Source organism: Triturus cristatus, chromosome 5_1 (assembly GCF_964204655.1).
Source record: "Triturus cristatus chromosome 5_1, aTriCri1.1, whole genome shotgun sequence".
Lineage (NCBI taxonomy): Eukaryota > Metazoa > Chordata > Amphibia > Caudata > Salamandridae > Triturus > Triturus cristatus.
The window spans coordinates 81,430,595-81,457,584 of NC_140587.1; the positions used below are offsets into that span (position 1 = coordinate 81,430,595).

The 26,990-nt window shown below is 45.7% G+C and overlaps 1 protein-coding gene and 1 long non-coding RNA gene across 3 annotated transcripts in view; both read right to left on the minus strand.

The window, feature by feature from the left end:
* The window catches only part of LOC146830254 (E3 ubiquitin-protein ligase TRIM39-like), a 420,317-nt gene that overhangs the window by 340,027 nt on the left and 53,300 nt on the right, over positions 1-26,990 (minus strand). The gene's annotated exons all lie outside the window — the stretch shown is intronic.
* Positions 9,676-24,728, minus strand: LOC146830256 (uncharacterized). The gene is made up of 4 exons (XR_014961402.1): positions 23,932-24,728; positions 12,612-12,701; positions 11,052-11,162; positions 9,676-10,062 (listed from the first exon to the last, which is right to left on the minus strand). It is a non-coding gene; the product is annotated as an uncharacterized LOC146830256 (long non-coding RNA).

A 26,990-nucleotide genomic window follows, 5' to 3' on the forward strand; every position in this document is an offset into this window, starting at 1 on the left:
GTAGTTGTTGCTCCTGACGTAGGGGCATTTCAGGAAATCGAGCTTCCTGCAGACAAAGCGGAGCGAAGTCAAACCACTGTTTCAGAACATCTATTGTCTTCCAGACCACCAGCAAGGAAAAGGAGGCTTAGTCCATCATCTTCTTCTTCAAGCCCCGCTTCTGATGATCGTGATGACACTTGGGTCCCACCAGCTCGGTCTGAGAGTGAAGTACGCCACAAGACATTGCTTCTGAAAAGGAAGGTCCCAGAAAAACTTAGAGTTATGGAGGTAGATGTAGAAGAGGGGGGTGATGATGTTGATGAAGACGAGCCAGTCATCACGCACATTACTCCCGCCCCAAAGGGATTGGAGACCGACATTCTAACCCTATCCAGAAAGGCTGCTACTGAGCGGGATGTAGCACGGATCTCACCAACACAGGTTACACCACCACTACCTCCAGGTGCCATATTTTCCAAGGCCCGCCAGGGACCTACATCCAGCTCAACCACCTCAGTAGGAAGTGGTAGTAAAAGTCACAGTGTAGGTGGACAGGGTCACATATTTTCAAGCACCCCCTCAAGTTCATCTGGTGTTGAAAGTGGCACATCCAGCAGTGCCAGAAAGTTCTCCTCCCCAGTTTGGGACTTCTTTTCTGTTAGCGCCAAGGAGGAGAACGTTGCTATATGCGCAATTTGTCGGCAAGGTGTTCGGCGTGGTAAGCTTGGTACAAACTATGGTACCGGAGGACAAGCAAGTCATCTCAGAATACACCACACTATTGTGTGGGAGGATCACCTACTTAAGTTAAAAGAAAGTAGGAAAACTAAACCCTTTGAAGTTGGTCAGGAATCAGGGAGCGATATTATTGTGGTGGCAGGTGAAGAACAGGGAGGCATTTCTAGCCCTGTCTCCAGTAGTGCAGTCACTGCAGTGGTAACGCCCACATCCTCCTCAGTAACATCAGAGTGGCACCGCAGTAAGAGCCATACTCAGAGTGTGGGTGAGACACCAAGGCGACCGGCGAGTACCTCAATGAGACAATCTGTGTCGTTGAGCCTTAGTGGGTTAATGGCACCACTGAGGAAAGTAAGCCAGCCTACCATTGACAGCATGTTTAGGTTGGAGGGGCAGTTCCAACGCAACCACCCAACGGCACGATTGTACAATGCGAAGCTGGCTAAAATGTTAGCGCTGGACCTTCTTCCTTTTTCATTTGTGGAAGGGGTGGGTTTCCTTGAATTTGTGTCTGCCATCTGCCCGAAATGGAAAGTTCCAAGCCGGTCCTATTTCGCAAGAATTGCTGTTCCGGCACTACATCATGATGTGCTGGAATTGGTTGGACAAGCTTTGCAGAAGAGTGCTGTGCACAATATCCACCTGACAACAGACATGTGGACCAGTTGCCAAGCCACAGATTACATGTGTATCACTGCACACTGGATCTCTTTTGTGGGGGTTAAAGATCAACTATCTGCACGAGGTGTTGTTGACACAGCTGCGATTTTTGAAGGTACTCGGAAACATGCAACTGTAGCCATGTTCGCCATGGAGAAATCTCATACGGCTGAAAACATTTTAGAAGAGTTTCGCACCAAGGTTTTGGAATGGCTGCAGCCCAGAGCGCTTGGTATTGGTTTTGTTGCCACAGACAATGGCAGTAATGTACTTAAGGCCATGCAACTTGGTTCCTATTTCAGGGTTCCGTGTTTGGCACACTGCATAAACATTATAGTGCAAGACTTTCTGAAAAAAGAACCCATAGTAAGCAATTTACTGTCCATCTGCCGAAGAATATGCACTCATTTCAGCCATTCTTTTAAAGCTCGGAAGCAGCTGAGGATCCTCCAACGTGAGCGTAGGGTGCCAGTCAAGGCACTCATCCAGGAGGTGGCAACACGTTGGAACTCAACGTATTACATGCTTTATCGTCTGTACGAACAGCACAGGTCACTCAATGATTATTTCTGGTACAGAAGCAGTGATGCTAGTTTTAAAGGCATGACCCTTCAGAGGGAGCAATGGACCCTAATTCAATGCCTGACTGAGATGCTGTCTCCTTTTGAGGTCTTCACACGTGAAGTCAGCAAGGAGGACTGTACAATGGGCCAAGCTATCCCATTGTTGCAAATGCTAGAGCATGAGCTGAATAATGTGTCTGAATCCTACAAAGGTGTAGAGGACAGAAGGCAAGCCCATGACTTGGTGGAGAGCTTATCCAGGCGCTTATCAGAAAATGTAAGGATACAAAATAAAATTTTGTCACAAGAACATTACATTTGTGCCACAATTCTGGATCCACGTGCAAAATTAGGACTATTCCGTTCTTTTTCCGACACTGATGTTGCCCGCTACAAAAGTTGTATAGCTGAAGCAGCCATCAAGTTTGAAAACGAAGGGCTGCTAATTAAAAGCCCGCCACATCAACCCACAACAAGTACTGATACTGAAGCAGGCCATGCAGAATCAAGTGCAACTTCGTCGGCTGAGGGCAGTGCGGTTGGCTCACAATCGCAACACTCACCATCACCATCGACTACAAAAACAATAACTGGATCATTCGGCCGAGTACAATCATTATCAGATTGGTATGTAAAGATGGGCCTTAAGCACAGTGCTGATGCACAGAAAAAACAGCACAAAAGCTTACCAGCAGCAACCCTGAACATTGAGCGGATGGTCCAGGCCTATCTGGACGACCCAACAGAGGTGTACGTTGATCAAAACCCAGTGCAGTATTGGCATAGGAAAAGGTCTGAATGGACACAGCTCAGCAGGCTGGCGATAAGCTATCTGGCTTGCCCTGTCGCAAGTGTCTCTTCCGAACGTGTTTTCAGTGCTGCTGGTTCCATTGTAACCTTGAGAAGGACCAGTCTATCTCCCAAAAACGTGGAGAGGTTAACAATGATCAAAATGAATCAGCACTTCATACCACCGAATTACACAATGCATGAATCAACAGAGGAAGATGAGGACAGCGGCTCAGGTGACGGAAGTATTGTGTCAGATGATTACCTACTACTGGAAGATCCCCCACAGTTTGAGGACGAGCTATACTTCCCTGACAATTAGGCTCGCACTTACTATCTTCCTCCCTTTTTTCCCCCTTTGTTTGTGTCTGTTCCGGTTATAAACTTGTGAATCGCAACCAATGCATTATCACCGTCTTCTAATCTTCTAATTTAAGATACAAGTTTCAGGTGTCTGCCATTTGACACTACAGTCCTCAGAATCCAGCTCCTCCGCTCGATCATACTGCATCTCCTGGTCAATTCCATTTCCCTCATGAATGATGATTGGATGATGGTAACAACAAATTCAAACTTTCCTCGTCCTTCCAAAACAAGTGGACCATGAATCTGATGACTTCTATAGCTATCCTCCTTCAGAGCCGAGAGAGACTGGCCTGTGAGAAGTTGGCCTGATGTATGATGTCACTAGTTATAGTGTACACCTTATATCAGTCCAAATACCCTTATGGTGATTGGTTGTAAAGTCAACCTTATAGACCAGCTATCCTAGTGGTAGCATGGACAAGAGCAGTCTTAGGCTAAACTCTGAATGGCATGTGAAGCCAGCTGTGATACCATATATAATCCCTTGAATACCAAATGAAAGGACACCACAACAGATATATATATAAAATAAAGTGTATTTATTCTAGTCAAACCCTCAGCACTCTTTATGAGATTAGAGGTAAGTACAACACAGTCTTATTAATGCATACAGTAAGTCACACAGGTAAGTAATACAGTTAGGCCCTAGGGGCCACGCAAACCATATACTAAGTAAGTGGTATAAGGACCACTGTCACGGAAATAGAGTAGGCCTAGGCCTAGGGAATCGCTGGGGCTACACTGCACTAGCAACAGTTAGGAAGTGGGAGGCCCACGGGATTCGTATGCAGAGTGGAAACACTCACGCGTAATGCGTAAAAGTCACTAGCAATAGTACAGTTTAGAAATAGATAGATTTAGGACACTTCCGGAGTAGCTAGGAAGTCGACACTTGAAACTTAGACACTAGGATAGTCACTATCCTGATGAGCACCGGAGTACCCAAGTTACCTAGCCCAAAGGCTGCGGGTGCATAGGGTTGAAGTTGCGTCGGGTTTCGTCGTCGACTCCTATGCATGCCTGAAGAAAGATGCTGACAGGCAGTCAGTGAAGAGTGTCCGGTGGATCCCAAGGCTGGGATCAAGAAGAGAAGAGACCTGCAAGCAGAGGGGACAGAGTCAAGATCACTAGCCAGTGACCACGTGGAACCAGGAAGGAACCAGACGATGTCGTGAAGAGTTGCAGGTGAAGGTGGAGCTTGTCGCTGCAGCCAGGAGGACCAGGAAGCGTCGAGGACGACCAGGACCAGGAGGCGAGCTGTCCCACGAAGGCTCTTGCTGTCGGCGGCGTCGAAGTTGGACTAGGACTCACCAAGCCTTGGCAAGCGGAACCCACGAAGAACGGAGGACTTGCTTCAGGATCAGACCAGGAAGGTCTGGGGTGCTTCTTCTTTGCAGGGAAGCAGGAGCCAGTCTGGAGGAGCCAAACCAGCGCAGAAGATTTCGGGATGCGTCGTCACAAAGGCCACTAGCCAGCGGGCAAGCAACCGGACAGATGCGGCAAGCAGGAAAATGCTGAAGGGCCCCACGCAGGACTCGTTGAGTGTGGGGGGCTGGTCTTCGGTGCAGATGGTGCTTGGGGGTGGGGCTTCTCAATCCCCGGTGCACAACTTCGAGGGTACCTCAGAAGCTACGCTGTAAGTTACTAGCCACTTTTTCCAGGTAGCCGGTCCCACGTCGCTCGTCGCCTCCACGGATCTCAGCTCTGCTGCAGATGTGGATGAGGGTCGGAGAAGTCTGAGAGTCAAGGCTCTGGTCGGGCTCTGCAGTCGGTTCCTCGGGAAACGTTCACAAAGCAAAGGGTAGTCTCTTGATGGTGCCTGTTTGCACAGGGTAGCCACTCCTTGGCCACAAGGGAGATTCTTCAGTCTTCTTCTTTCGTCGAATGTCGAAGGTCCAGAGTTTCTGTTCAAGTTGCAGGTTCAGGATAATCTAAAGTCTTGAGGCCCAACTCCCACTCTTATACTAATCTGGGGGGCTGGGATACCTGCTAGGTCACGCCTTATGGGTGGGACCTGGGAGGGGGTGGTTACACCCACTTCCCTTTGTCCAGTTTCGCGCCAGAGCTGGGGCTGGAGTGCCCCAGCACCGGTTTGAACTGGACTATGCAAGGAACACCTTGTGTGCCCCAGGCATGTCTCATTCCTTTCAGCCCACCCTGCCCCAATACACTAAAGGCTGTCTGTGGAGGTGCTAGCACCTCCCCAAGCAGGAAACCTATTGTCCAGGCCTCCCTGGCTGGGATCACTCCCAGCTGCAGGAGGTCAGACTTGTGTCGTGGCAGCAGCATCCATTTTGTGATGCTGAGGCTTTGGTCAGAGGTTACACAGCAAAGTAGGATTTTAACATGTCTCTCCCTCTAGAAGGGGGGAATAATATCCTCATCACCAGAAATGGCATGGGGGTATTATTCCAAAGTGTTAGACACCTTACACGACATGTTTTGATACAGCCCAACCATAGTTACCATAACCGTTTAAGATTATAAGGCACTTTAAGAGTATATGGTAGGCTATATCATAGAACAGCTATAAGGACATGGTTCCGAAAGCTGCAGACAGGCTCAGCTCATGCTAGAGCACCATCTCACATGTTACCAAGCACTCTGCCTCCAGGATTGTTAAGGCCTGCCATAGGAGTGACTGATAGGTACACATGTGTCTATATATAAGGGTAGATATAGGCATACTATATCTAAGCAAGGGGTGATTACACGACCTTGCCCCAGCTGAGTGATCAGCCAGTTGTGTCTGATTGGAAGGCCAGACCAGGGGTGGCATAATACATGCTGCAGCCCCTGGGAGGCCTAGGGTACACCTATGCCCTGGGTACCTAGGGTACACTGTACAGGGTCCAATAAGGTGATCCTTACCAATTGGTTATGTACCTAGGGTACATGGAGTCCATTTTACAGAGAGAGCAGACAGCCTGAGACCCTGAATGGCAGGATCTCAGGCCAACTAAGTCGAAAAACCAGCTAGACACTAGGCAAAAAGTTGGGGGTAACCATAGTCAGATATCCACCTTCCTACATGGCCATTAACTGAAAATAGGATGCAACAGGTAATGATTGATGCCATGCATTGGCCGCAGAATAGCAGACTGAGTGATGTAGATTTTGTTGTGTGTGTTGCGCATGAATGAATTGATGTAATTGTGCACTGCCACTAATCAACATTCTACAGAACACACTAATTTTCCTCTTCTGGCAAACAAGAAATGTGTACTTCTCCTGCATCTTGGTGATACATTGCTTTTAATTCAATACAGGAAGGGGACTCACTCAATCTGCGCAATGCAAATGACTGTGACTTAACAGCACCGTCCATCATGATGATGGCGAAAGAGACGGCCTGCAGCGTTAACGAGATGAGATGCAACAGGTAATGATTGATGCCATGCATTGGCCGCAGAATAGCAGACTGAATGATGTAGATTTTGTTGTGTGTGTTGCGCATGAATTGATGTAATTGTGCACTGCCACTAATCAACTTTCTACAGAACACACTAGTAATTACTAATTTTCCCCTTCTGGCAAACAAGAAATGTGTACTTCTCTCCTGCATCTTGGTGATACATTGCTTTTAATTCAATACAGGAAGGGGACTCACTCAATCTGCGCAATGCAAATGACTGTGACTTAACAGCACCGTCCATCATGATGGTGGCGAAAGAGACGGCCTGCAGCGTTAACGAGATGAGATGCAACAGGTAATGATTGATGCCATGCATTGGCCGCAGAATAGCAGACTGAATGATGTAGATTTTGTGGTGTGTTGCGCATGAATTGATGTAATTGTGCACTGCCACTAATCAACTTTCTAGAGAACACACTAGTAATTACTAATTTTCCCCTTCTGGCAAACAAGAAATGTGTACTTCTCTCCTGCATCTTGGTGATACATTGCTTTTAATTCAATACAGGAAGGGGACTCACTCAATCTGCGCAATGCAAATGACTGTGACTTAACAGCACCGTCCATCATGATGATGGCGAAAGAGACGGCCTGCAGCGTTAACGAGATGAGATGCAACAGGTAATGATTGATGCCATGCATTGGCCGCAGAATAGCAGACTGAATGATGTAGATTTTGTGGTGTGTTGCGCATGAAATGATGTAATTGTGCACTGCCACTAATCAACTTTCTACAGAACACACTAGTAATTACTAATTTTCCTCTTCTGGCAAACAAGAAATGTGTACTTCTCCTGCATCTTGGTGATACATTGCTTTTAATTCAATACAGGAAGGGGACTCACTCAATCTGCGCAATGCAAATGACTGTGACTTAACAGCACCGTCCGTCATGATGATGGCGAAAGAGACGGCCCGTTAACTTAAGATGAGAAGGAACAGGTAATAAATGATGATAATTAATGGCATGCATTGGACACCTGACTCTGAGCTATTGGTCTTTGTGTTTGCGTTGTTTGTTGTGCACAAAGTGATGTCAAAGTGTACTAGTGGTAATCTATCTTTCTGTACACAATAAAGAATGACTCAAGTCAGTAATATTTATATTTCTACTCTTGTTGTGTTATAAAAATTACACTTGTACTGCAGGCCGATCTTCAGTCAGTAGAAGTATCAGAGCTGATGATGAAGTCAGGAGGATGTTTCATGAGTGGCATAAAACGGAAAAGCCTAAAGGTAAACACGTGAACAACAACCACAGCACACCCAAATGTCTGTGTAGAAGTTGAATAGAGTGTAGCGGTGGGATGACTGCAGTGCATTGATTTTACTAACTTTAACTGTAAAATGCTATGTCTGGAATGGATAATGTGCTTTGCGTTTGTCCAACTCTTTGAGAGAAAAAAAAAGGACTCTAAAGTGTTAACGTAGGATGTGCTAATGGTAAGCACTGTGGGCCTGATCTCTCCTGTTACTGTTGAAGGTCTATGCTGGAAACAGACTACAGTAGAGATGATGCATATGCATACATGCCACCTCGGAAAGTGTTCTTGTTGCACTACACCATCACTTGTGCATTTGTTTTCAGTTTCTTTCTGAATATCCCCTTTGGTTTTCAATCTAAAATTACAGGCCGGGCCTTGTCCAAAACTTTGTAAAACATTACAATGCATATTAATTACCTTACCAATCAATCACCTTTTTATTCCAGCCGGGCAGTGGCGAGTGGTGAGGCGACACACCCAAGATTGATGGACGAGAGGAGCAAGAGGAATGCCGAGATGCAAAAAACCAGTCCACATTTTTGACCAGGATAAGACAGTAACAGTATCCACTTTTCACTTCTTTTAAATAATTTGATTAATATCTTGTATACATTCTTTACAACAGTGTGTTCTTGGAGTTGTTATTATCAATCATCATTACGTTTGCTCTGTGTTTACGATTCTTCACTACCAATATTTAAAATTTCTATTTGCTATCTGTTAAAGTATTAAGGCCGGAACAGAACAAGAAATAGAAGTGTATGTAATCCAGGTCTCATCATGCATGCATTTCCTTTTTTATACCTTAACATATGGAATGGATATGGTATGGTAGTCTTCAATGATTGTCGTTTGTTTGTCTATGTATGCATACTGTTTTTCTATGTCAAACCTTTCCCAAAATCCCCCTTCCCATCCAATCAACGGACCCTAACCCTCTTCCCCCGGGCTGTGTGACTTATTGTCGAGGTGTAACTAAATTAAATGTACACCAATACTTAATCACACACTTGCTGGGGCGGATGTGGTGAAAGCAACACTACTTCAATTTCAATGCAGAGCGATGATCTTCTTCTGCTTGCCCACCCATGAGTAGGATATTTCACAGGTTATTTTATTTAACAAAGGAACATATACCTCAGCATGAATTGCCGGCATTGATTGGATTTGTTTGTTGTCATTCCTCATATACAGCACTAACTGTTAGACTGTAGGCATAGCCAAGTCAACAAAACTATAGTTTGTAACTCTGTCTAGTAGGCTATCCTCATAATAACCAGCATTCAGTTTTTTTGTCAAATATTTGAGCATATAATTGTTGCTCGGTAAATTCTGTGATGTACTTCATTCAACTACTCCTCTAACAGTCTCTCAAAGGCGATTGACTATCTCCTTTTCTTTTTTTGGAAATGCTGCCACCCTGCCAGTGTATACTACTACTACTATACTACCACCACCACCCCAATCATGGCATGTATGAAAAAGGAAACCATCTTCACCATGCAGCCAGTGCTGTGCCACAGTTGGACATAAACATCAAGCACCGGTAAGAGAGAAGTTTGGGGGAGGCAGAATCAATAATGGACATGTTGTCAATGATGTCAGTTTCAAACACCACTCCAAAGAATGCATAGTAGGACCAGTCAATGAGTGAGGTGTGTCGCATCTATCTGTTTGTGTCTTATACAGTCAGCAAATTATTGAAATCAAACACACGCTATGGGCGGCCATGCACCAGCAAAGAAACAGTGTGATGTAAAACAGTTACCCCACCTACAAAACATTAACAACATTGCATGTAACATAGAAAAATATATTTAATTGACCCTAACAAATAAACTAAACCCACAAAAGCTAACCCACCCACCTCCCTAACCCCAACGACTGTCCATAGAAGTAGAGAACGCCCAAACGAGTGAAGAACGAACAGGAATTAAAAAAGGGGCAGTGACAGGGACTAACTGGTGGGGCGGGACTGGAGGAGGACACGAATCTGGTCCTCTAAATGGGCGACGCGGCGTCTAAGGCCGCGGCAGTTGCAGCCACAGTGGGGGGGGGGCACCGGAGATGGCACGGTGGCGGCGGGCAGCCGCCCGGCGGTGGCGCCGTACCGCTGGAGGGCGGTGGCTGGGGCCCGGGGCAATGGAGGAGCCTTCAGTAGCTGCAGCAGCCTCCTCCTCCTCCTCGGCTAGGACCACCAGCCGCCGGTATTCCTGCTGGATTGCCTCCAGCTTCCGGCGCCGTGCCTTGGCGGCCAACTCCTTACGGTTGACTTTCGGAGTTGCTGTGTATCAAAAAGAAAAAAACAAGACAATTGTAAAATATAGTCTTAATAAAACAGTAGGACAAGGTAATTATTTATACACATAGTGGCATGGTAGAGTAGCACTATAAAATAAAGCACAGTAGTACATAACATTTTAAATGTCGCCCGTCCTTCTTCCTTCCACCTGTCTTACACTTTTTAGTTGAACAGTGCACCAGGTGCTCTTCTCCATAAAACTTTCAAAGCGGAGTTGAAATCAGATAGATGAGGACATTGGTTACTCAATACTCCGGCTCCTAGTCCTATACCAATTAAAGGGAATTCTAGTCTTCTAGTTCACTCTTCAAACGTCCCCAAGAACTCATACTTACTTACGACATCCGATAGCGGGCGGACTTTGTCCGCCCGCCATCCGACTGCTAAAAAGGGTGGGGGTCCCGTGGGGACAATTAATCAGGATGATGCGCCCGGCACAGTGGCGGGCGCACCCTGTTATTTTAAATTTAAATTCTGGTTGGCTTTGCTGAAAGCAATGCTAAAATGTTGTGCTGCTTTTCCAAGCACAACATGACGGGCCTCGCACGGAGCCTGTCACGTTTTGCTTTGAAAGTCGGGGGGGTACCATAGCATCGGTAGGTACCCTCCATGGGGGCCCCCAAGCATACTCTGCAATGTGTGCATGCCTTTCCGTGGCGGACGGTAATGCAGCCACGCAAAGGCATTCCAAAATGCAGATTATATGGCTGCCGGTGTGGTGAGAGAGACACCACCGCCATATTGAACCCTTTTCTGCCTAGACATGTCTGAATATTTTCTACAGGGATGGCGGGAGGTTTGCCCCTGCTGTGACGGCAGTGAATTCCAGCCAGCCCGGCGGGGGCAATACACCCACCATCCTAATGGGGCCCTAATTCACAACTGTACAGTATACATATACATACAGTACACCTTTGCAGTGAGTGTGCTGTCAAGTTCAACAATAGTTAAAGATTATGAATCTAACTTACCACCGCCTGCCACTGGTGCTGCCACTCCCCCTCCGTTGCTATCTGCAACTGCCGCATCCTCGCCCTCGGCGTCGCCTTCGCTGGCCCCAGCAATGGTGGTCGGTAGTGCGCCTAGAAAACATTACACATTTATTAGGCAACATATACACCTCCCCCCTATTGATCAGTAGCAAGGTTGAAAAATGAGTTAATACTAACATAAATCACTAGTACAAATCAGGTAGTAGTAGAGTAGACACTAAGTTATATGATCATTGTAGCATTTGCTTGATTAGCCCTAGCCATGCACATGTGACGTTACCTTTACCTTGCAGCTTCTTAAGACACCTTTGAGCCCACATGACCTGCCTCACACTGCTACTGTCTAGTCTACGCGCTGCGTACAGGCGGTCAACAAACATTAACAAGCCACTTTTTTAGGAAGAACTGGTGTACTACTGTTACTGTTAGTCCATATTGCTTATCCATAGATGCTACACTTTTTGGCACGGCTGAGAAATGCTTGCAAGTTGCAATATACTAACGCACACCATTTCTTTTTTCGCATTACAGACGCAAGATTCGCTTCTACGAACCAGAGTTTCTGAACGATGCACCAACTACCAGTACTAGGTTCTTCTGAGGTGAGGGGTCCCTTCACTCACATCTTCATTTATAAATGTATATAAACTAAATTGCTATGGGATGGTGGTGCTGCCTTCCACCACTTCAGTTATCATGATTTAATTCCCAACTGTATAAGTGTAACAATGTATATTGTTTTAATGTTATTGATTTGCCGGTTGGTGCTGCTAAGAAAACAGTGTACAGACCTTCTCAAATTGAAATAAAAATTTTAAACTTACATAGACTTTGTGGTATTTGGTGTGGAGTGGACTAACTTACACGAGTGAGCAAATTAAAGTAAGGGTGTGCATGTGAATTGCTTCCACGACAGAGGTTGGGTGTGTTAATGTTCTGGGTTGTCTACTTGTTGGTTATCTTGGGGGGAGGGTTCCGAGACCTAATAGGTATGACAAGACAGTACTATAGTCAAGCAGTGGAATTGTGGTGGGTGCGGAATTTCTGATTGAGGTGTGCAAGGAAGGTCCAACCTACCATCACCAACATCCTATTTTCTGGTGCAAATGTATGTGCAAGATCCCTACAACAGTGGTATGTCCTATAGGGTATCATATCAAAATATTAAGAAATCTGGTAGGGCTGTTGCTGTGAATTTTCAAAGCCTAAACATCAACAAGAGTAAAAAGTAGTACAAGACAAAGACCCAACGGATTGTACGAGCTACTGGTGAATATGAGTTTTATATTACAACCTTTCACAAAGAGTGGCACTGGCCAACTGGGCAAGACTAGCTACTACAGTACAGACAGACAGACTGATAGTATGTAGTAGTACTCAGTCATCATAGCGGAGGCAGGGATAAGCTTTTTGAAACCGTACAGATCGAAGGATAATTGGTGGTAAAAAAATAGCATTTGGAAACACACTATAGTTCGGGAGAAATGGGGCAGTAAAAGTTATGGAATAAGAAATATTATTAAAAACCAGAAGACTTACTGGGGCCAGCAGAGGAGCCCTCAGCGGTGTCCTCCTGGTGGTGTTCCTGTCCTGCCGACTGCCCAGTCCCTGCCCGTCTGCCCCTGGGTGCTGATGAACAGGAAAGATATAAGAAAGAGACAAACATTGATGGATGGTGTCAACTTAAGCAAATACAATATTTTTCAACAACGGTCAAAAAACACTTATGTAAACAATTGCAATAACTACATTGACCGATCTCATCTGGTCAACATGTAATATCGGGGGATTCGCAGTTCGACTACTTAAGTTACTATTTATCAACAGTAATCCATTCTTCCATTCTGATTCCAGAAAACTAAGTTACAAGTAAGCCTAAGTATTAGTACAACGTACCACCCAACCTAGCCCACCTATTCCAGGCATGCCAATTGTACATTAAGTATGCATTTCCACTGTATTCCTCAACAATGTGTATGATCCAATCATGGAGGACACATGAACATGACTACATTTTTTGTATACACCAAATTTTGGTTTGATTGATGCTGATCTGCTACTGCTAAGTAACTGCAAAGCCTACCTCCACTCATTGAACAAACTAGAAAGGTTCTAAAGACTGGCGTACTAGCAGCACGTCACGTAACTGAGTGAGGGGGGCATCACGCATACCACTAACCAATTAGAAGCTCATACAAAGTACCTAAACCTATGTATCAATCCGCCCCTATCTATTAGTGACAGGACAAAGTAAGGAGTGGACGTGAGTCACTGTAGCATTACGTAACTTAATTTCTCTAAAATAAACTCGTAAAGAAGAATCACGCTAAGCAAGCGCAAACGCAAAGCTGCAAACAAGTAAGATTAGTAGTAGCGCAGAAGAGCACCTGTGTCATAATCACAGAAGACTTTTAAACGTTATTAACCTGGAATGTATTGCAAGCAGCAACATTCTAGCTGGTTGGAAGGAAAAAAAGATATTCGCAATATATAACATAGAGCAGAAGAACAGACACAAAGTTGTAATAATTAAATAGGTACTCACCAAGCCCCGGGACCTCCACTCCTAGCAGGTCCAGCAGGTCCTGCTCACGGTCCAGGATGTCGGACCACCGGTGCGTCAGCTGTGCCTGGGTGCGCCGGACCCCAGAGATGCGCGACACTGCCCGGCGCACCTTCCCCCACCGCTGCCGACGCTCCCGGAGGCCGTACCCGGACCCAGGCCTGCCACCTGCTGCCAGGGTTGAGGGGAGGTGGCGCTGCACAAAGAAAATTAGTGCAGCCAACTCCGCCTCCCCAAATAAGGCCCGTGCATGCACCCCTTGTGGGCGCCGCCTTCCGCAAGGAAGGCGGTCGCGGCTCTGGCTGCGCCGGCGAACAGCCCTGCCCTTGGACATGGTTCTGGGGACGGGGCGGGAAAGAAAAGGTAAAATAAATAAAGGAGTAAAGGAAATAAATAGCGGGCAATACAAAGAGAAAAAGTAGCTAAAAAACAAAAAAAAAGTACACAAAAACCAAAAATATAGAGGCAGGAAAATAGTTAGAGAAATAATAAGTAATAAAGATCCAAAAAAAGTGGCTATAAACAAAGGATTGAAAAGATTTAGGGAGGATTGAAAATCAGGCCCCAGAACCATGCAATAGAGTGGAAAACAAGATGGCCGCGCCCGTTGCGACCACGTGCGCAAGTTCGCGCGATATTTTCTCCCTGAGCAAGCAAAAAGCAACGCGATCAAGTAAAAGCGATCGCGAACAGGAAATATCGACCGCGAACATGCATTGCGCGACCCGGAACAGGAAGTAAACAACGCCAGAGGGCGGGACAAGTGAAAACAAGATGGCCGCGCCCGTGAGCGACCGCATGGGTAAGTTGGCGGCCCGCGAACACGCAAAAAATACCGCGAACAGGTGGCAAAAAAACGTACGCATCTTCGCGATATTTCCGGCGTGTTTGCGGAGATTTTCTACATTCTTGCGATAATTTGCGGAAGTTAATTCCGCAAATTCCGCCCACCCCTATCCCACACACACTTCTTCCCACCAGCATGACAGGAGTTTCTGCACTAGGATCCAATTTCATTCCTAGGTCTCTCTGGTGCCCCCATCCCAGCAGGTTTGCCCCTTTCTTAGCAATATAGACTTTCCCAACCGTACTCCTATCCTTGAATGATATCCTCATAATGGCTACTCCATCCAAAGGAATCGGGTCCTTGTTATACCCTACTGGTATTACATCTGGAGTGTGTAGTTCAACTTCTCCCTTTCTGAATTTTTTACCAAATGTCTCACTGTTCATGAAAGTAAAAGGTGAACAAGAATCAGCAAACATTTCCAGCTTTTCTCCGTCCAACCCTATTTCACATTTAGGTAGCTCAATATGATTTACACTACTTTCCTCCAAATCCTTCACTTGTAAAACAAAATTCCTCTTGTATCCATCACCATTCTCCACACTATTTACTGTCCTGCCTGACGTATCCTTGCACGCTCGTGCAAAATGTCCCTTGCGATTACAAATCCTGCACGTGGCCGTTCTTGCTAGACAATTAATACTGTTAGCCAAATGCCCACTGCTTCCACATCTGAAGCATTTCAACCTGTTTTCACTATACATCCTCTCCCTGTTAATCACATCCTTCCCTTCTTTCTTTTTCACATTCTTTATGGCACAAACCTCTCTCATTTCTTCATTTATCTCACTTACACTGTTATCACCTGTTGTGCTCATTTCCTTCATGCATTCCACTGTATGCTCCACACTCTTAGCAATTTCAATCGCCATTCTTAAATCTGGATTGCCAACTAATAACTTTCCCTGAATCTTTTTATTATTAGTACAGCGTACTAGTTGGTCACGTATCAAGGATTCTGTTAGCTCATTAAACTCACACGTATTTGCAAGTCCTCTTAAACCTGCAATGTAGTTTCCCACCTTCTCATTCTTCCCTTGGACCCTTCCAAAAAATTTATGTCTTTCTAGTACCACATTAATTTTGTCCGCAAATTGAAGTTCTAATTTCTTCATACTACAATCATACACATCTCTACCTTCTTCATCCACTTCATCATTATCTAACTCTGGCAAACTGTCAAAGACCTTCCTTCCTTCCGCCCCTAAATTGTGAAGCAGAATATGTTGTCTTCTGATTGCCGAGAACCCACTTGCCCCTATGGCAATAAGATACGACTCAAAACTTTTCCTCCAATCTTTCCATGTAACCAAAGGCTCCCCTGCTTCTGATAGAAAAGGTGTAGGCTGTATCATGCTAGCCGCAGCCATACTGTAATCTCCACCGAACGACTTCTTCTTACTACTCCTTAATAAGGTTCTCTAACCCAAGCCACTTCCCAATTGCCTTCACTTTACTTTTCCACGTAATGTACTATTAACTTTAACTTCCTCCCACAACTTATTCTACACCATATGTCACTTTTCAGTCACTAAATTCCAGTCACTACAGATTATATCCACCGCCGATCAGTTGCCCCCGGAGATATGCTGCGCCTCACCGTACTTCCCACGTTTCTCAGTTCACGTCAGTAATGAGGCTTCCCTCAGGTAAAGTTCTTCATAGCTCCAGATTCACCCCGCTGTCTTCTTTAAGCTTCCTCCTTGGTATGCTTTACAGGCACACAATTACTTTAGCAGACAAATTTTCCAGCCAGCGCCTAGATTCCTCACCGTGATAGAAATTCGATCTTCTTCTTCCTGTCGGTCCTTTATTTCCCACTGCGCATAGCTGCTAAACTCCTCTACTCTCCTCGCATTTCCCTAGCTTGGATGCAAGGCAAACGTCTTCCTTCCTGTCAGCTTAGTCACACACTGCGCATGGCCGCCAGAAGTCAACTACTCTCCTCGTCTCTCCGCGCATGTGCTCACTCCTCACGCTGTTCCCCTCACAACTCCTCCTTTACGTGCTTCACGACGTGAATCTCTTTTCCTTCATTCACCTCAGAACGCGCCGCACCTCCGATACAATATCTGTGCAACCACGTCCCGGCACCAGCTCCTCCTTTATTTCGCCCACAGTCCTCCAATAATCCTTTCAGGTTACAGTTCAATTTACAACGCACGTACCTCCGAAATTATTTCTGTACAATTGCGTCGCCAATCACTTCTTTACGGTGAGTTCTCTTCACACATTTGTTTCTTCATTAACTTCTTGACTCCAATCAATTATTCCTTTTTCCTCCTCCATCCATCCCAACTGTGGCCACACACGGAGGGGATGTCAGCAATTCGTCCTCCACACGAATAACTCGTCGCCAGTGTAATAATCCAACAAAGTTGTATATCAGAAAGGTTTATTTGTGGATCATAAACCAACATCCATCACCACTACGGTAACAGAGCAAACTGTCAACACAGGGTGTGCAGGTTAGAACGCTCATGACATTCCACGAGCGTTCCACTCGCGGGGGGTGGACGGAAGGAACCAAATGATATAAGATAATTACAACACAGTGCTATCAGGCTCCCGCTGCCACTTAGAGGTAGAGAGAGAGAGGTGTGTAGAGAGAGAGAGAGAGAGAGAGAGAGGTAGAGAGAGAGGGGTGTGTAGAGATAGAGAGAGAAAGAGAGAGAGAGAGAGAGAGAGACGTGTGTAGAGAGAGAGAGAGGTGTTTTTGATAGAGAGAGAGAGAGAGAGAGAGAGAGAGTGAGTGCCAATGTTGCATGCACATAAATGCAGTTTTTTGTAGTGACTGATTCTGTTTTGGTGCATAATTAAGCGAGGGTGTTGGTGACTCTTGTTGGTATGGTGTTAATTGGTGCCGTGGAGCAATAGAGAGAAAATGTGTAGATAGAATAAAGTGTATAGCGAGAGAGGAGATCTAAAAAAATATAGAGGGTGGAGAGAGAGTAAGAGAGCGTAAGGGTGCCCATAGGTGCAGTGGGAGAGCTCTTTGAGGATTAATGCTGAATTGGCGTCGATTGATGGTGTGCTGGCGATGAATGCGGCTTTAGTGGTGCTGACTGATGCTGTGGTGGTGGTGTTTGTTGCAGTTGTGTGGTGAGTGATGCTCTAGTGGTATTGAGTGGTGCAGTAGTGGTATGAATGATGCTCTGTTGGTGCTGAATGACAGCGTTGTGCTGCTTCAGGGGCGTCTCATAGGTGCAGTGGTGAGATGTGTGCGTCTGAATGCAGTATTGGTGCTGACTGATGGTGCAGAATCAAGCGAGGGTGGTGCTGACTGTTGCTGGTGTGGTGTTGATTGGTGCTGTGGAGTGAGCGAAAGAAAATGTGTACATAGAATAAAGGGTGTAGCAAGAGAGAAGAGCAGGAAAAAAAAGAGAGGCTGGAGATAGGAAAAGTGAGAAAGGAAAAGTGAGAAAGAGTGTACAGAGTGAAAAATGGTGTAGTGAAAGGGGATAGTGGAAAATGTGAATTAAAATGTGTACATATTTAAAAAGGTAGCGCGGGATACAGAGAGAGAAATAAGTGGAATGAAAGTGAATTTTGGGTTTTGAAAGCAAAGCAGATAAAGGGGTGAGAGAGAAAGAAAGGCTCCAAAATAGTATTAGATTAGAGTTATTTCAGTATACCGAGAATTAGAGAAGGAAGAGTGAGAGAAGGCAACAGACAATAAGGTAGTGGAGTGTGTGCTGTTTTAAATCAGTGACGGGATAAAGCTGCAAAATGTAAATGACAGTTTCCTTTTAGAAACATTCTGTCAAATGGGCTGTGATCCCGATTGTAACTAAAATTGTGTGAAATGCTGAAATCCAACATGTTTAGGATAAAATATGTTTTATGTTAACAATACTGGGCAAGATATTATCCTTTAAAAAGTACAGGTTTTTTCTGGATCTGAAAAATTTGAGTTAGGCGTAAATTAATTGGCCTTAGAGGGGAAACATCAATTAAGGCGGATGTCTGTGTGTGGCTTTTGCTCTCTGGGTTTGTTTACTTTTGAACACGTGAAATTCGTAAATCATTCATCAAGCAGGATGGCTTTGTCTATGTTGCGCGCCAGTGGCGCCTGTTGTCTGTTTCCAGCAGAGAGGCTGGAGTCCTGGAGAAGCAGGATGCAAGCGCTGTTATAGGAGAAAGGAGGGGTTACTCAAAGAGGATGGCTCTGTCGGCCTTGTGCCACAGTGGCGCCTGTTGTCTGTTCCCAGCTAACACTTGCTAATTGAGCATTGTAGCTGTGGAAATGAAAGACTGACACAGAGATGTGCATTAAGAGAGCGCAGAACATTTTTTAGTTTGCGAAATAAGTTTTATCACACAGTTGTTTTAACCTTACCTAACTACTTAATGCAACAAGTGTAATGCAGCGCGCGCATGCAAGCCGCAGGCCTCCGTACTACTGATGACGAACACACTTATAGACGTTATGCTGGAGAAGAAAATGCTAGTTGAGTTACTGTTGACTGTGCAGCCTTCGTCCAAATGGCAATCAGAATTTTATCGTTTTTGGCTTGACGTCAGTATGCTTTATTCATAAAATAAACGGCATGGAAAGATACATTTATTGTTTTAATGTCACGTTGACCTTAAAAGTGCAAACCAAAACGAACATCATGAAAAAAGCGTTGGTCCTTTTTAACACGAGACAGTTTACTGTTAGTGAGGATGCAGTGTCACGACGGTGCTACAGCACTCCAGATATATTACGACAAAGGAGTGTAATGTCACAGATTTTTTACATAACATCCAAGAAAAAGTTTGCAAGAAATTACTTTTCTCTTACGTATGAAATGCAGTATTCCTATGAGGATGTTCCTCAACCCATGCTCCTTTCAGAATGTCGATACCTTGTTGGACTAGGGCTACTGATAGTCGAGGAGGAGCCCCGGTAACTTTGGAAGGAGCGAGGCCACCACAGGCAGAGATCAGTTTACATTCATGGTCCGTGACATCGATTGGAAGGGCTTGCATATGGGTCTTGCTTGGATGCTAAAGCAGAGCTATCATTTTAAAGAACCACCCACCCCACCCCTGGGAGAAACCGTTCAAGTTATTTGGCCTAAACGATGGAAGCACATCCCTGTTTCGCTGAAATAAGCCTCAGCCCACAAACGTTTAAAAACAAGCATGCTTCCCTATGGCAGATAATCGGTGTCTCGAGAAGAAAATAAAGGGAATTTATTGATGCCATGACATTGGTGAAATAACAAATTTAAGCACAGCATCCCTGAAGTAAAAGTGAAAGCGAGGCATCCACGTGAAAAGCTCTGCAGGGAGAGAGGTGGGACTGAAGCAAGGACAGGCTCCCGAGGGGCTCTTAGGAGTCTGCAAACAACAACAAACAAGACAAGCCTGGCGGAGCGTGGCGCGCGCGCGCTTGGGGGCGGGGGAGCGCATTCCAAGCGGGGGAGCGGACCCTTTGAAGTGCTCCCAAAAGCGGATTGTATGGCGGCACGATGCGCGTGATTGTGCGCGTGCTAGCCATGCAATCCGCTTTTTGGGAGCACTTTTCAAACCCCCTTACAATAGTCTCGCTTTGCTATCGCTTACGCGATAGCAAGGCGAGACCTAAAAATCTGTATGATTCTGATCGAGACATATAGGGACCATCTTTCGTCATCCTGCCTCCCCAATCGATCAGTCTCACCGAAACTAGTGAACTACAGGTTCTAGTCCCAGCTACCCCCAGCATGGTTGCAGCTTCCTACAAACAGTAGGGGTTTAAAGTAGCAGGCGGGAGTCACCGACAGTCTCAACGGCAGAGGAAATTAAAACTGCAGACTATTTACTTAAAAGGCACAGAAGTGATTTATTTGTTGGGGGTGGCAAGGGGCGCTTAAAAACGGGAGCTGCTTATACGCTGTCTCCGGACACAATGCATTCCTTCCGCAGGTAATTTCAAAGTGTCATCCAGAAGACGAAGGCAATTGCTACAGTAGCCAGCAGCTATGTCTGCGCTGGCTTCATTAAAGGCGCACCTGAAATCTCGAAGAAGAATCTAATCTGGCACGCAGGCAAGATCAGAAGATAGCGCAGTACTTTCTGGTTTGTGTCGATAAATCAATCCCCTCTGCTAAGCAAGCTCTCTCTCTCTAGCTTTTCAAGTCTTAAACGGGTTTTCAAAGGCACACGGGAAGAGCTACGTTTGTTTCCTTTCCGCATGCACTCAGGGCGTTGACATTAGGCACCGAGTGACCCCGAAGAGGCCCGTCCGTGTGCACCACCACATCGCAGAATACAGTTTCTGGTTCTTCCGTGGCTCCTTTTAGTACGGGGCGACCCTGCACTCTAAATAAAGGTGACCTTGAGGGTACTGTCCTACAGACATAAGAAGGGGACGTGTGAGTAACAACGCTCACAGGGACCCACTCCAGACCGGGACCCAAGGGTCCAAAGCAAAGCAGAAACCGCCCGTCACGTCCACTGAGGCAAGCTGGACATCTCGTGAATGGAAAACAACTTAGTCGCACATCTCAAAGCATTTAAACAAGAAACGTTGGACAGGAAGATACATGGAGATGGAGGTGGGATACAAGCACTGTTCAAGTAAAATATATATCTACTTTTTAAAGCATACGGCCTCATTCTCACTGCTGAAATGCGTGAAGAATATGAAAGCATTTTATCAGGCTTTTGTACCATTACGAGTTGTTTCCCCCAGTGCAATGGAGAATAACCTGTGGCGAGGAGACTACGAATGAAGAACAAGAACTGAACGTGGGTTTCGCGAATGCTACGGGACCTATTAGAAATAACTGCAGGTACACATTTAAAATTCCACTGCAAAAACAGTTTCCAGTCAAAAGCATTCTGAACCCCAAGCCTGGTAGCATAAATATTCACTCTGCGCAGTATGCACTATATAGTATTCAACGGTATATGTTGACATTGTGCTTACTTACAGCGTCTAGTCACCACAGTAACAATACAATACCTGCCTCCCATGACTCGCGCACAGCCTTCCGGAACAATGGCTGTGAGACGCGGGCAGATCTATCGGCCGCAAAAACAGGCAGACTGAAAGGAATAGATTAGCGCGGGTCCTGCTAATGAATTGTCTTGATGCTAAAGGTAAGCGAGGCAGTGAAATTTAACACAGCTGCATCACCACCCAAACAGGACAAAAGCAGACTTCATTCATTCACAACCTCCCTAGTCTTTTAATCCAAACCCCCACTGACATTTTCTATATTAGTAGCAGCACTCGAAATACCTTCCAGTCAAATTCACGTAAAATAAAACTGCAACAAAAAAAACAAGCCTGAAAGTGGTGTGCGCGTGAGCGCGCTTGTGCCCGCTGCTGCAGGAGAAGACCATCTGTTTCCAATTAATGCAACCGGTCGCGATAACTGGAAACAGATGGTGGTCGCGCGCGCTTCCGAGGACCCTTGGCCAAGGACCAGAGAAGGCGGTACATGCACCCTCCTTGAGCCAATTGCGTGCTGTCTTTCTTAGAAAGACGCATGCAAAGGCCAATCGCGGGTTAATTTTTAAAAAGCACACGCACGAGCGTGTGTTCGAAGCTGAAAAGCCTTTGCTAAATGTCTCGCAGAGCAGCGCATGCGCGCTGGCTCAGGCGATACCTAAAAACGGCGCTGCCACTTTATTTAACAAGGAGGTGGAGCGAGCGTTAGCTAATATAACAAGCAATTGCATTGCAATAGGTCTCGCGTTTACACAAGTTTAAGCTATTTGCATTGTAAATGACAATGCCTTTTTTTATGTTTTAAAAACGAAAACAAAAATAAAAGGCATTGTTATTTGCAATGTCAAGAGCTCAGAATCACGTAAATGTGAAACCTATTGCATTGCAAATGCTTGTTATAGAATGCCAGGAATAGACCAGTAAAATACAATAGTTGTTGGTTTCCAGGAGTGTGCCTGGCGGGCACAATTTACTTAGAAGAATTTTCTCCCTGGGCTCCCGGGACTAAACCCTCTGTAGGACAGACTCATGTTTTACCGCTGCTTCTAGCATTAGTAATTCAGAGATGGGGGATTACAGGGGGAGTACAAGTTATACCCCATAGGTCTGCCATAAAGAGTTAAAAAAAAATTTAAAAAACAGGGTTACCTCACTGATTACCGCACGATATTACGGAATTTTGAGTTTTTGTGTGGACACTTTTGTGTAGGTTTGACCTGATGGTTTTGCCCCTGGGTCAGCTGAGATAATACGTCATTTTGCATTACCTCAAGAGGTAGTACCACGGGTTTTGTAGTACTGACTGAGGCAGACACTACTCCTCCTGTAGAAATCGGTATTTAGAGCCCACATGGAAAGTCCACGTGGGTGAATCATACGGAAAAGTAAATTTCTCATTCTGCCTTTTTCCCGATACAAGAAGAATGCTGATGTAAACTTCCTTTGCATACATGCAATATAGGGGTGACTTGTCCGCTAAGCACCCTGAAAAGGCATTATTTCTGCAGTGCTTAAATTGTAAAAGAATAAAAGCAGGGGCCCAAAGTTTCGCTCCAACCCAGTGGGCGGAGCTATGGGATGTTAGGGGTGCGTATACAAAGGCTGGTGGGCTGGAGTCCACCTCAGGCCTCTTTAATCAAGTAAATCACACACACACACTGAGGACAAGGAGGAGAGGCCACACATAGCTGCCAAGGTTTCAGATTGCTTATGTGTGACATTTTGAGATGGTCAGTAAAATTATGAGTGACATTCAACGACTATGAGTGACACTTTCTTGCAAGCACAATCAAGCAATGAAGAGGTGGAAAACATATAAATATCAGAAATGACACCCATTTAAGCAAACACAGAAACTCTAAGAAGATCTTAAAACTGCTGCAAATAGAAGTTATGGTACCAAATAGGATGTGTGAGACCCCAGCGCAGATGATGTCCGCTTCCTGCTAATGAAATATCATAATTCCTAAGTCAATACAATCAGCCGACTCGCAGATTCTGAGTGCTGCCCAGCCTGCCGCAGCACTGGGAAGCCTCAGGATAGCCACCTTCACGGCTTAGCTTCATTTCATTTAGTCCATCATTGTCCCTCAGCGACCATAGAATCAGCCACTACACCTCCCCAACACCGACCTTTGCTTCTCTTCATATCCTGTCAGTCCACCGTCAAGTCTCCAGCCTCCTGCAATAATAACTGGGCAGCCAGGTAGTTTATTGTGCATCTCTCTAAAGCTGCACTATTAGTCACTTGCATCCCGAGCCGAAGGAATGCTGGTACTGAAAAAGCAGACACAAAAGCCCCTCCTGGTTTACCCCATGATTGAAACTCTCCCATTTGACACACAGCGCTTGACTTGACCTGCTCACCAACCAATGTAAAGTTAATTCAGATTATACAATACGATGAAAACTAAAGTGATGTTTATTAAACTGTGCCGGGTGAATAGGATATCCGCGCTATTCACTACCAGCCTCCACGTTACACTGAACGGAGGTCTGAATCGGTAATAGTGGCACTTACTGTAGGAGCAGTGCCGGCCACGTACGGGTCAGTCCTTCACCACGAAGACTCCCCCTGCACGACAGGATTGGCTGCGGCAGCGGTCCAGGAGTCGAGTCGACGACTCGCACAATGGGGCAGGGAGCTATGCAGTAGGACGTCGAGAATCAGTCACTGGGACAGTAAATCACACACACTGAGGACAGGGAGGAGAGGCTGTAATGGGGGCAGGGGGGAGCCGTGCAGTAGGACGCCGAGAATCAGTCACTGGGACAGTAAATCACACACACTGAGGACAGGGAGGAGAGGCTGTAATGGGGGCAGGGGGGAGCCGTGCAGTAGGACGCCGAGAATCAGTCACTCTCACAGTAAATCACACACACTGAGGACAGGGAGGAGAGGCTGTAATGGGGGCAGGGGGGAGCCGTGCAGTAGGACGCCGAGAATCAGTCACTCTCACAGTAAATCACACACACTGAGGACAGGGAGGAGAGGCTGTAATGGGGGCAGGGGGGAGCCGTGCAGTAGGACGCCGAGAATCAGTCACTCTCACAGTAAATCACACACACTGAGGACAGGGAGGAGAGGCTGTAATGGGGGCAGGGGGGAGCCGTGCAGTAGGACGCCGAGAATCAGTCACTCTCACAGTAAATCACACACACTGAGGACATGGAGGAGAGGATGTAAAGGGACAGAGAGCTGTGCAGTAGGATGCCGAGAATCAGTCATGGGACAGTAAATCTCACACACATTAGGGACATGCCGTTATGGGGCAGGCAACAGTGCATATGAAACATATGCGCATAGCGGCCAGTGAACCAGGCGCCATGGCAAAAAAACATCGAAGTAGTCTCTAAATTAAAAGATACAGCCCTGCAGTGTAACGTAACTGTAGTTGGTCGGTGCTGCTTCCTCCAAAAATGGAAGTGACGTATAGGATGGCCAACCAACAATAAGCGAGATAAGAACAGCAATGCCAGAATTAACCAATGGCAAGCGGCTGGAGAAATTACCCTCGATATTCTATTTACTACAGGTCTTGCTACAGCGCATGCGCTGTCTTGGCTCGACCTAAAAAGCAGCTGTTCATAATTACGAGAAAATGGAGGAGAGTGGCAAGTGTGGGCGCAGGTGGGTTCCTGAGGCTAATAAAGTAGCTCCTGTGTTCCTACAATCAATCACAGGCAGACAGTGAGGAAGTGTGGGAGCCCAGGAAGGTTTGGGGGGCGGAGCCAGCAGCAATGTGGAACAAGCCCAATCCTCCATAAAACAAATCCCAAAAATTAAGATCCTACTAAAAAAAAGCCCAAATGACTATCGACAGCAACAATTGCTAAAAGCCAAAAAAATATAACCACGAAGAGAGAAGCATGGCGAAAGAAGTACCCCCAATACAACTGTGGAATTAGGAGGAGGTGGGAGGGAGGAAAACTATATTTAAATGTAATCAGCTATGGTGCCAAAACTACACACAGGCAAACAGAAGCAGAGCAGGAAACCAAGAAATAAAGTAGTCACCCAGAGAACAGACAAAGAAGTGTAGTGTAATGAGATAGTACTTAGTCCCTGCTGCATGGGAAGAACGGAAGAGAGAAAGGAGGAACAAAGAGGCAGGACTGACCACTGGCAAGCAAGGATTTTTGAAGGACACTGAAACAAACAAATCAAGAGATGGGGGGTGGCTTTAACCCAACATAAGAAATTACAATAGGTCTCGAATACTCAACCTAAAAAAGCCCATGCCAACCCACTGACCAATTAAATTTACCGCCCGATTTCTGTATTGCCAGGACCTAGTAAAGTCCTGCAAAAATATGTAAATCATACCTTGGCTTTTTGCCCAGAGGAAAGTAATATCCTACACCCATCTCAAACTGGTTTCAGAGCAGGAAAAAGTACAGAGACAGCACTCTTAGCGGCCTCTGAAGACCTTATTGCCATTCTGGATAATGGAGGATCTGCAACCCTCATCCTTCTGGATCTGAGTGCCGCATTTGATACGGTCTTTAATCCAACACTGATCAACAGAATGGTACAAATAGGAATCTCTGGAACTGGGCTTAAGTGTCAAGCGGCCTTCCTCCAAAATAGAACTTTTCAAGTTGTTGAGGAGGATAAACACACCAAAATCTTCTAATGGAATTGTGGGGTACCACAAGGGTCTTCCCTCAACCTGACACTCTTTAACAAGTATGTAAGTCTTTGGCTGAGATTATCAAAAAGTATGGCTTTACAGCCGTTTCTTATGCGGACAACACCCATATCATCATAAGTCTTTCGCATCAGGTGGACACCACTTCCGCCCTTTAACACCCATGCCTGAATGCCCATGTTGTCAACTGAATCGCTACCAGCAGTCTCAAACTTAACAGAAGTACAACAAAGGTGCTGGTAGCAGGAAAAAATCCCATGCAGTGGTTAGACCTGAAGTGGCCGGCATGCATGGGCAGCAAACCTACCCTTAAGGAAGAGGTGGAAAGTCTTGGGGTTTGGATTGGCCAGGAACTTACCATGGCTACACAAGAAAAGAAATTAGCAGCCGCCTGTTTTGGCTTCTTTGCATCCTCACAAGAGTACTGAGGTGGCGCCAGATTCCACAAGCAGAACCGTGGTACAAGGTATGATTATGTCTTGCCTAAACTATGGAAATTCCCTATATCTAGTCAGCCCCAAATCTGTCATCTAAAGGTTTCAAACAGTACAATATGCAGCAGTTTGCACTGTCAGAAGCAGCTGCTAGAACCTCACTGCACTGGCTTCCAGTGCGAAAGAGGATACATTTCAAAGCACTATGTTTGGCCTACAAAGCAAATCACAACAAAGGATCCACACTGATACAAAGCCTTTTGTCACCTCATCAGCCTTTAACACATCTGTGATCCTCTTACCAGCAATGTCTTGTTGTTCCCCAGATTAAAAAAAGCTAGAAATGGCGGAAGCACCTTTGCCGTCATTGTGCCTAAGCTGTGGAAAGTACTACCTCCACAGATAAGGTAGGCGGAATCCAAGCATACAAACTCTTACATAGACTTACATAGGATTGTGGGTTACCTTGCAGACAACAGGGTCATGATTTGAAT